A 10,774-nucleotide genomic window follows, 5' to 3' on the forward strand; every position below is an offset into this window, starting at 1 on the left:
AAAACTCATACAAACACAGACATCATTCCAGACATACAACTGTACAGTCTATTTGATTGGTCTAAGTGTTGGTGTTAATACTGATTCCTGCACCAAGTATCTAAGTTTTCTACATTGCTGTCAAAATATGATCTGCTATTGGCTTAGATTTCACTGATGACTTGGGAAGACATACATGTCCATCTTTGAAAACACTACTAAGTAAAAATTTAGGATTAAAAATCGGATAGACCGGCTAGTTATTTTACCAAAGTATGTTTTGTTTATCAAAGGCAAATTTACTGCACAAATCATAAATATTATAGAACCACACTAAAATATTTCAACTTACAAAATTGCAACTTGCTTCCCAATTTTGTGAATACATCTGTTGCATAAAGAAGTCATGCAAGCAAGGAAGTAATGAATGTCTAGTTAATCTGAATACTTCAAATTCATTCAAATACTCATTTTTAATTTTTTTGAAGCACAAAAAACTCTAGATTTGGCCTTATGAGCATGCTGCTTTTCCTCAGATTCCCTATTGGTCCCCAAATATACTGACTTGTAAAAATCAAATAGGATAAATTATATGGAGGTGCCTGAATTAGAATCTGGCACATGGTGGGTGGACAAGAAATATGAGTTGAGTGTGAGGGGAGGGAGTGTGAAGGGAGCAGCTGCGAACCAGCAGACCATGTTCATTGGCAGGCAATGGGTGTTGTCTCCAGCTTAGAACTGAGAGAAAATGGCTCTTCCTTTATTTCAGTAAAAGAGAAGGGAAAGAAGGTCCCTTTACACTGACCCTGTGCCAGGGCCTCAAGCTGTTGATATTAGTACCATAAATAACATCTACATGACATGTTTTTAGGCTGCCATATCTTAACAATGTTAGATAATCTATGAATAAGACATGAGTTTTTAGGTACTTAATAGTAAATATATATATTTTACCTCAGAGTTCTCTTAACAGTGAGATAATACATCTAAGAACAAGTGATTAGTAGTTCCCTTTTGCTCATTTAGGTGAAGACATGATTAATTGTTCTCTCTCTCTCTCATCTTCTTTAGTCAATCAAATACCAGTAAAACATACTCCCTCAACGTCTTTGGCTGACTTTCTATAACTGAAGGTCAATATGAGCTGCTCCTGAATTAATCTAGCTAGCTAGATGGCTGAGCAGCCGTGGGGTAAGTAGGGATGGGGAACTTGAAGTGGTGTTTGCAAGTTTTCACTTTAGATAAGACTGAAGACATCTAACAACCCAGCTGAATGTTCCCTGATCTGGGGTCCTGTTAAGGGCTGCATACAGCTGTGGTCTCACCTTTTCTAAACTCGCACTGATGACTATGGAGAAAGTGTTGATTTATTCCCATTGTCTATCACATTAACAAAGATTAAACTAGACATGAAATCTGGGATTTTTCCTTAACTGAATACCTTGAATTCACCATTTGAATGGAAAGAACTGTACCCAACAGGTCTTTCTAAACTAAATTCAGTGTGTGACCCTAGAAAGCAGTGAAGCTCCTTCCAGATCTAAAACTATATAATTCCATGTTTTAAGCTAGCTATCCTCTCCAACATAGTATAAGTTATTTTTAAAGTGGTGGTTTTCAACTGAGGAAAATGTTCTCTCCTAAGGAACATTTGGCAATGTTTGGAGACATTGATAGGTCACAACTGGGGGTGGGCTGCTGCTAGCATCTTGTAGGCAGAACCCACTGGAGCCCATCTAGGCTGCACAGGAGAGCCCCACAACAAAGAATGATTCATGCCCAAATGTCAATAGTGCTGAGGTTGAGAAACCCATGAATGAGAGCACACAGGAGGGAATGGTGTGGGTTAGGGAAGGGAACTTGCGATGAGCGAAAGCTTGCAGTTGTGTTTCATGGGAACCTTTTGCTAGTTGCCTAGTTGCAATTTTGCAATGTTTATTATTACTTAAGAGAAAGCATGCTCAGACTGAATGGGAGATGCAAATATGAGTTTTCTTAACTATGAGAAGGTCCCTCTGCCAAGGACGTGCTCAGGAATATGATTTATGCATTTACAAAAATAGAAGAAGACATTTAAATGTCCCATCTTCTTAGTTTCACTTTATATCTGAAGAAATCATTCACAAGAACTTCTATTCGTCTTAGGCATAGCAAAAGAATTCTCTGATGGGAACTCCCCACCATTCTAGGAAAGAATTTAGTCATAGTGAAAACAAGCGCCACATGTACTCACCATCAAATTGGTATTAAATGGTCAACACTTATGTGCACATATAGCAGTAACATTAATTGTCAGGCAGGTGGGAGGGGGGAGGAGGGGATGGGTATGTTCACACCTAATGGGTGTGGTGCACACTGTCTGGGGGATGGACATGTTGGAAGCTCTGACTTGGGTGGGGCAAAGACAATATAGGTAGCCTAAACATTTGTACCCTCATAATATGCTGAAATAAAAAAAAAAAACACCTATTATATGCAAGACATTGAGATAGTTGGCATTAAAAAAGAATGACCTTAAAAAAAATAAAGAATTTAGTAATGGTAGAAAGCCTTGCTTTCTTTCTTGCTGGAGGCTCATGTCCACACACATCAGCTCAGGGTGTTGCCTATAAACACTCAATATTCAAAAGCACAGGACAGCCACTGGGACACCACCTGCGAGCTAGTTAGAAATGCAGAATCTCAGGCCTTAGGCAGACCTGCTGGATCAGAGTCTGCATTGCAACACGATCCTTTGAGGAATCCTGCACCTGTTAAAGATCAAGAAGCTCTGCTGGATGATCTGCATTCCATGGTAATAAAGTCCTAATGTTTGAGATTGTGAATAAAATGGATTTTGCTCTTGCCAGAATATGTGGGCATCTGTTTATGACTAGTGATTTTGCATTAGGAAAGTTGGTTTACCTCTTCGGCGTCCCATTCCCATTTGTAAAAAGAGGGAGTAAAGAGGAGAGGATCTCTAAGTTCTTTTCTAACATTGTAGGAAACATATCATTTCTTTCCAGTGTAAACACAATCCATAACGGTCTGGGTTGTCCCAGTGAGTGTAAATTTGAAAAACAGAGGGTCTCTGGCCAGTACATGCCACAGATGCACAGAAGCATGGAGTTACTTTAACACAGTCACTGAATTCTTACACAACTCTACCTCCGACCTCGAAACTGAGCCTCCTGAAGGGGTGTGCCTCTTGGGTGGCACTTGGGCCCACACTTTGCATCAGCATTCTTTGCCTCCCTGGGTGCTTGGACATTGTGTGTTGCTTAGCCCATTACCGAGCACCAGTCTCATCTGCAGGAATGGGCTCTGCCAAGGCTCTATGATGTAGAGTTGTGAATAACATCACATTTTTTCATTTCCCAAATTCAATTAGAACTGGGCCTAGCTGCCAACCACCAGATAGCAGAAAGTCCAGTTGCACCTCCTTTAGCCAGGTCATTCAAGAACTCAGAGGGCTCGAGCCCTGCCTAGAGAGGTAGGCGGTGAGACTGGAGGCCTGGGGGTGGCGTCTGACCCTGCAGGCTCCTCAACCGCGGGACTCTGCCACGCACAAGGGATGGCGTCGTCCCAGCGCCAAGCACATTGAGCTTCTGTCCAGCCAGTGCCGCCCTCTGCAGACGGGTTCCCCGTCTGTTGTCCCATTAGGAAGAGGTTGGACCTTAGAAATAGAAGAGACTAGCCTGTCCACCCCCTAGAAGGCGAAAGTTTCTTTTCCATACCTGGCTGATGAGACGCAATGGTCACTTCCTTCTGAACCTCCGTGAAAGGCACCCACAGAAGAGACGCATGCAGGTTAAGTTCCCAGCAGGCCTGCCTGCTCCATGTAGTCAATTAAATCTATGACACTTTCCCGTATCTAATCAGGGATAGAGCTGATCATCTGAGTCACCTGGGGAACTTAAAAAACACAGATGCATCTGTGATGCAATTAAGGAGAACTGAAGGATCTGGAGCCTCTCGTGTATATTGACATCATCATAAAATAAAAAAAATCCACTACTATGAGCTTTGTTGAAGCAAATTCCAAATTAAACAGTGAATATTAAACACTCTCCCAGCATTATTTATATCTGTGGTACCACAACTCCTAGCAGTCAGGACTGTGACCAGAATGGTTTTTTTCCTAGTCTTTCCATTCTTTGTTTTGTTCTTTTTTTCCAAATCATTCCCAAAAAGTTTTTTGGGGGTGTGTGAGGGGGATAGAGAAGGACTTGAATTTCATTAGTCCAAGAATGCATAAGTAGCATGAAAAAAATATAAAAGCAAAATAATAGTAGAGAAAATAGAGAGTAGAAGGTTACTACAAGCTAGCAAAAGGTGAAGATATAACACCTGCCCTAGTTGTACCCTCACTTGGTTTTAAGCTTCCTGGTGTTCAAAATAAAAAGGGAGTCATTTACAGTTTGATAAGGAAAACCAATGATCTTTTCTAGGTCTAACACTTAAAAAAGGCATATGGATCTTTTCTAAGGGGCTTAACTATGTTGTTTCCTAGTAACCCTCAATGAATATTCTGATCAAAAACACCAAACCTCGGTGAAACATTTTCTGCAGATGGCTAAAGCACAAGAGTTATCTGATAGTTAAGTTTGATTAAAAGAAAATTTTAGAATATGTTTATAAGTGATATGGAGACCATACAGTGAATACTTCAGGTGTGGAGATAACATTAAACTCTTCCACACCTGGAAAAGCTGGATTGGGGAATGGGATGGAGAAATACAGGAAATTCTTATAACTCTGTGTACTTAGGTAGAGAAATGTCAAATAGCTTAATGTGGACACATCATATGTATCCCAAAGAATATCTATAAACTACGGACTCTATGCCATACGGGCCATAAAAGAAAAGAACCTGAGATCTTTTACCATAGATCAGATTTTCTCGAAGTATTTTCCTTGGAATGCGCTAGCACCAGGTGATAAGCTCTGAAAATGGTTCTGGTGTCAAAGAAATGTGGAAAATATTGCAGCCCAAATTCCATTTTTTAAAAAAAATTACAATGTATATTAACACATTAGAAACCTGTGGTAAAGTCATCGGATTAACTCTTCTTTGCCCACTGTTTCCCAAACTTATTTGATAATCTACATGTTAACATCTTGTGTGACTAATATCCTATAAAGTGCACATTGAAAACCATTTTGTGGATTGTTTCTGAAGACATTGACTCAATGTGCTAGTGAGATTAAAATCACTAAGAAAATGTCATTGTGAAGAATATTATGGGAAATGAAATAGGAGACATTAACTCAAAGCTCTTGCACACCCACAGCCAGAATAGAATAGAATTCTGGTTTATCATTAAAAAAAAAAAAGAATTCTGCCAGATTTACTTCCAATAAGTGTAAAATGGAAATATGGCTTCCTTAAAACCCCCAAAGGCTGGTGAAAATTTATCATATATTGAATGTCTGGCATATGGAAGACACAAGCGAAAGCTCCTTTCTATATTATGAAATCTGTTTGGTAACTTGTTTTTTGAAAGGAATTTTTAAATGCAGTTGTTTGAAAATTGAAGGAAAATATGGGATTCTATTATCTAAGTGTTCTAATACTTTTACTTTAAACTGAGATAATCTCATAACCTTTTAAATATCCAATTTTCTGCTAAGGACTTTTCTTTGATACATACAAAGTAAGAATAAATCTTATAAATGGCCTTTGTGCATATGAACTTCAAGGAAATTTGTAAATTCTTGATGGATGTAGTTAAACTAATGGTTCAATTCTTACTGTAGCCTATCAAAGACCACCCTGAACTATTAACACAAAGTTTGAACTTGGAAGTCAGATGACTTGAGTCCAGTCTTTGATGCCACTAGTTAGTAGTTCTGTAGTGTTGAAAATCTTCTTGGATTCTTCTTTTCCATAAAAACTTACCTTATAGTGTAGTAGGCAGAATCAATTCTGATAATGGATGTAAAATTGCAGAGCAAACAAAGCACTGAACAAATATAGGATGCACTGTGTTTAGAAAAATACAGCCTTTCTGACAGTTTCTGGGTCACTTTTCTCTTTTAACAGTCTTTTCTTAGATTCCACTAGATGATAGTATTTTGATATACATAAAAACGTATTTTTCATGTACAAATGCCTTAGATGCATAGCTGTAAAAACTATGCCCAAAATAGCCTTGTTAATTTTAAACACAGAACAAACACTTAAAGATGTATAACTGACACTGTTTGTGTAATGTCTAACCCACTGTGGTAAAGCCATTTTTCTTCTAGGAATCAGGCCAATTTGTAAGATTATTTGCAAAGACCAGACACATTTATCAGGACCCTTTTTCAGAAACACATGCAGGGATGTAAGCAATGCATCTCTTGGCTTCTAACAGGAGCTAAACATCCGGTTAAGGCAAAGCTGTAATGAAACTACAGGTTGGCTATGTTCTTCCACATTTCTTTGCAATGCCAAGGCAAGGCTGGAGCCCATTAGGCACCATTGTCAGCCTCATAAAGTGGAGGTTCTTTTGCAGGTTCCGAGGCATCTGAGGGTGGAAGGAGGGATGGGAAATACTGCCAGAACTTCCTGATCCTCCCTTGCAAAATAGCACAGTTATCTCAGAACACCTTTTAAAATTTTTCTCTAGAAACGATATCATGGAGGAGTAAATATTTTCTTCCCAAATGCATCTCTTGCTTTCTTAAAATCTATAATCATTGTATAAATTTCCTATTGAAACTTAGTGGCTCAAAAAACACAAATATATTATCTTAGCAGTATTGGAAGTCAGAAGTCCTAAAATCGAGGTGTTGATAGAGCTGTGTTCCTTCTGGAGGCAGGAGAGGAGAGTTAGTTTCCTTGCCTTTTCTAGCTTCTAGGGGCTCTCTGAATTCCTTGGCTTGTGGCCCTTTATCTTCAAGGCCAGCAGTGTAGCATCTTCTCTCTCTCTCTCTCTCTCTCTCTCTCTCTCTCTCTCTCTCTCTCTCTCTCTCTCTCTCTCTCTCTCTCTCTCTCTCTCTCTCTCTCCCCCCTGCTCTGTCATCATATCCTCTGATGCTGACCCTTCCTCTTATAAGGACCCCTGTGATTACATTAGGTCCACCCAGATAATCCAGTGTGTTCTCCCCATCTCAAAGTCCTTAACTTGATCACATCTGCCAAGCCCCTCTTGCCGTTTCAGTTAACATACTCATTTTTTTTTTTTTTTTTTTTTTTTTTTTTTTTTTAGTGGGGAAAGTGATGTCAGATAACATACTCATAGTTCTGGGTATTAGAATATGAACATCTCTGTGTGTGTGTTGGGGGGGGCGGGGCATTAGCCTGTCTACCACAACTGTATTGGTCATTTTCATTGCTTTTTTTAAAAACTGTCTTTTAAACAGAAAGATTGTGTTTTGTTTTTTTTGAAAAAAATATAGCTTTATCATGTGTACAATTGGAATACTTACGTTTACCTCATGGGGGTACAGTGAGTAAATGGGCTAACCTGAAGGAAGCACACAGGTGGCTGTTAGAAGGTCCACTCTTGTGAAGAAGCTCTTCATTACCAGGTGCAAAGCCTGGGTATGTCTCTACCTCCCCTTGTGTGATCTAAACAGGCTATTTTGCCACTTCGGACCCAGTTTCCTCATCTCTGAGTGTGTAACATGAATTTTCTTATCAGCCTGTGTGAACTGGGAGTGATGACTCAAGTTTCCATATGGCCTCATCTACAAAAGGAAGGGCTCACAACTTCCTCACAGTTTCGCCTATTTTTGATAGGTGTTTGAAGGGGGTGCTTCACATGTATTCACATAGTCAGCTCTCTCAGGTCTTTCCATCCCAGACCTCTCTAGCTTACTCTGGCCCAGGAAAAAAAAAGATAACATGAAGGACAGGAAATAATACATGACTGAAGACAATTATGATTTGGAATATTAAAGAGACCAAAAGCAAAGAATTTCATAGACATTGCAAATAATCTAAAATTAGCAATGTCCAAGAGAATGAGCAAGGAGAAAATGTCACAGCCTCTGGAAAGACAGACAGGATTGAATCCATTCTTCATAGTCATCACCCCTTTATTTAGTCATTAGTTCTACACTGAGCCAGTCCAAATTCTATAAAGGCTGCAAAGTTTTATTGGCCAACATTTTATCTAAAGGCACTCACGGTTAGCATTTCTCTTCTGCTCTTTTCTCTACATCACTGCATTTACTGCCTGCATCTGTATATGGATAATTTATAGCCTACTGTGAAAGAACTTTGTGGCAGCTTACATTAAAACTTAAAGAAAGCTGGTGATACCAAGAGGGAAGTAACAAATGAAGTGGGGATAGCAATCCAGAAGCACAGATACTCTTGCTTGAAATAAAGGTGAAGGGAAGCTGTTGCATCTAAGTACAAAACTGAATTCTGTGCTTCCTGGAAGCGTAATCAAGAGGTAAATGAAATAAATCATACAGCATTTTGGCAGAAAAGATGCTTATTTTTCTATGTCTTAACTATGACTTACTTCTGCATCACATAGATCCTATATAGAAGCCATTGAACAAAATAATGGATAATGGAAAGGGCCCTTAACAAAAGTTTTTTTTTAAATCAAATTGGCAAAACTTTATGAATTTGCTTTATAAAAACAATATCAATGATGATGATGTTAGCGATGGTTTGGACAGAAAAATCCTTTTCCTATTCCTCAGGTTTCCATGAGGAAGGATGAATGCTCCCAGCCTTGTGCCTGACCATTTAATTCTCCCCCTGGTAGAAGGACAAGGTGGGTGGCAGCCCTTGTCCACATTCCTCAAATATGCGAAGCAAATCTATCAATGGTCCTGGACATGAGGGATTTGGTCTCTTTCTCCCTTGTGTCTATCTGGAATTGTAGGACGCTGTATGTGAAGTAGGTTGACTCTACCCTGAATGTCCCAGAAGTCTGTCCTAAGCTCTAGACTGGTGACCGGAGAATGGGGTGGGCAGTCTTCCTTTGGCCCTCATGCTAGGTTAAGGTTTCTAATAATGAGGACTTCCCCACCCTTCTCTATCTGCTTATACTTTTGTATATATACTTTTCGATAGCTTCAAAATTCAAGTGAAAAAGAGTGGGTGCTATTTATTTTTATTGGGCCCTTTTAGTTGATCAAATTCTGTTTCTTCATTTTTCTTAGCTAGCATGGCAGTTAGGCACACAGTTGCAAAACTTACTCATGTTATACACCCCTAGCCACAAAGGGGGCTGGAAAATGTAGTCCTTTTTCCCCCTCAATGTAACCAGTAAAAAGTCTGAGTTCAGAAAATGAGACTGGTGTAGGCAATTGTCAGGGTCTGCTATAGACATGGTAAGTTTACAGTGAGGCCAGTTATTTCAGTTTTGTGACCCTCGAGTAAGAACACCTATCAGGAAAACAAGGTGTTTGGGCCAGGGCTGTGGACTGGAACAGCACTTACCAATAAGGAAGTGAGCAAAGCCAGGAGGTCAGTGAAAATATTGCTGAAATCCTGATACTGAGGTCCAAGTTGATGGACTGAAAAAGAATATTGTCCACTCAAGGGTCTGGAGACCACAAGGTGGGTGAAGAGCTAGTTGGGGAAGCGAGGATTAGAAATAAGGACATATCTAGTTAAGAGAGGTAAGGCAGCTACACATGCTCAGTCTGGGATGTGGCTGTACTTAGCTGAAATATTATTAGAAAAATAGGTCTATTGTAGCTGATATGCAGGAGCTATGAGAACAAGGCTGGAAGGGCCATTGGTAAGGACGATGTCAGGAGATCAAAGGGTAAAGGAACACTTTGCAAGATGAAAAACCCAGATATTCATCCAATAGGGAGTCAAAAGAATGAGGATTGGTGTCAATGTATAGCTTTACCCACAACTGAGAAGATGGTGTTTACATATCGTAGGAAAATAGTAATGACATTTATTGAGGCATTAAAAATTGTTTTTTATATAAGAATGATTTTTAAACTATTGTGGAATAACTTAAGATCTACAGGAAAGTAGAAAGAACATAAAGAGGGTCCCTTTATCCAGATTTCTTTATTAATGTTAATGTCTTACACAACCATGATGCATTGGTAGAAACTAGGAAATTAATGGTGGTGCAGTGGTATTAACTAAACTAGACGTTGATCTTTGCAGTTTTCACTAGTGCCCTTTTTCTATTGCAGGGTGCAATCCAAGGTACATTACAGTCATCATGCCTTTTTAGTCTCCTCTGCTCTGTGACAATTTCTCGGTCTCTAATTCTTTTCCATGGTTGTGACACTCAAATGAATACTCTCAGGAACTTTGTGGAATGTACCCGAATTTGGGTTTGTCTGCTGGTTTCTCATGATTAGATTGGAGTTTTGTGCTTTTAAGAATATCAGAGAGCTGAAGAACACTTCTCAAAGTATCCTATCTGGGAATACATGTTATCAACATGACTTATCATTGGTGATGTTAACCTTGATGGCTTGGTTAGTGTTTGCCAGATGTCAACAATGTAAAGTTATTATTTTTCACCTTTCTGTACTTTAATCTTTGGAAGCAAGTCATCCAGCTGCTCAGACTTCCAGAGGAGTGAAACTAAGTCCACGTATTGGAAGGCACAGTAGCTACCAAAACTATTTGCGATTCTTCTGTAAGAAAGATTTGCCCCTTCTTCCCCACGTATTTATTCAACCATTTATTTATATCAGGATAGATTCATGCATATTTATTCTTTGGGTTATAATCTCTAATGCAATTATTTTAGTTGTTCAAATTACTCGTCTTGGCCATTGGGAGCTGTTTGCACATTAACTTATGAAATCCTCCAGTCAGCCAGTAATGCTGGAATTAACTATTATGCTTATTTTATAGAAAAGTGAATTAACTATTATT

This window comes from Microcebus murinus, chromosome 9 (genome assembly GCF_040939455.1).
Source record: "Microcebus murinus isolate Inina chromosome 9, M.murinus_Inina_mat1.0, whole genome shotgun sequence".
In the NCBI taxonomy this organism is placed as follows: domain Eukaryota; kingdom Metazoa; phylum Chordata; class Mammalia; order Primates; family Cheirogaleidae; genus Microcebus; species Microcebus murinus.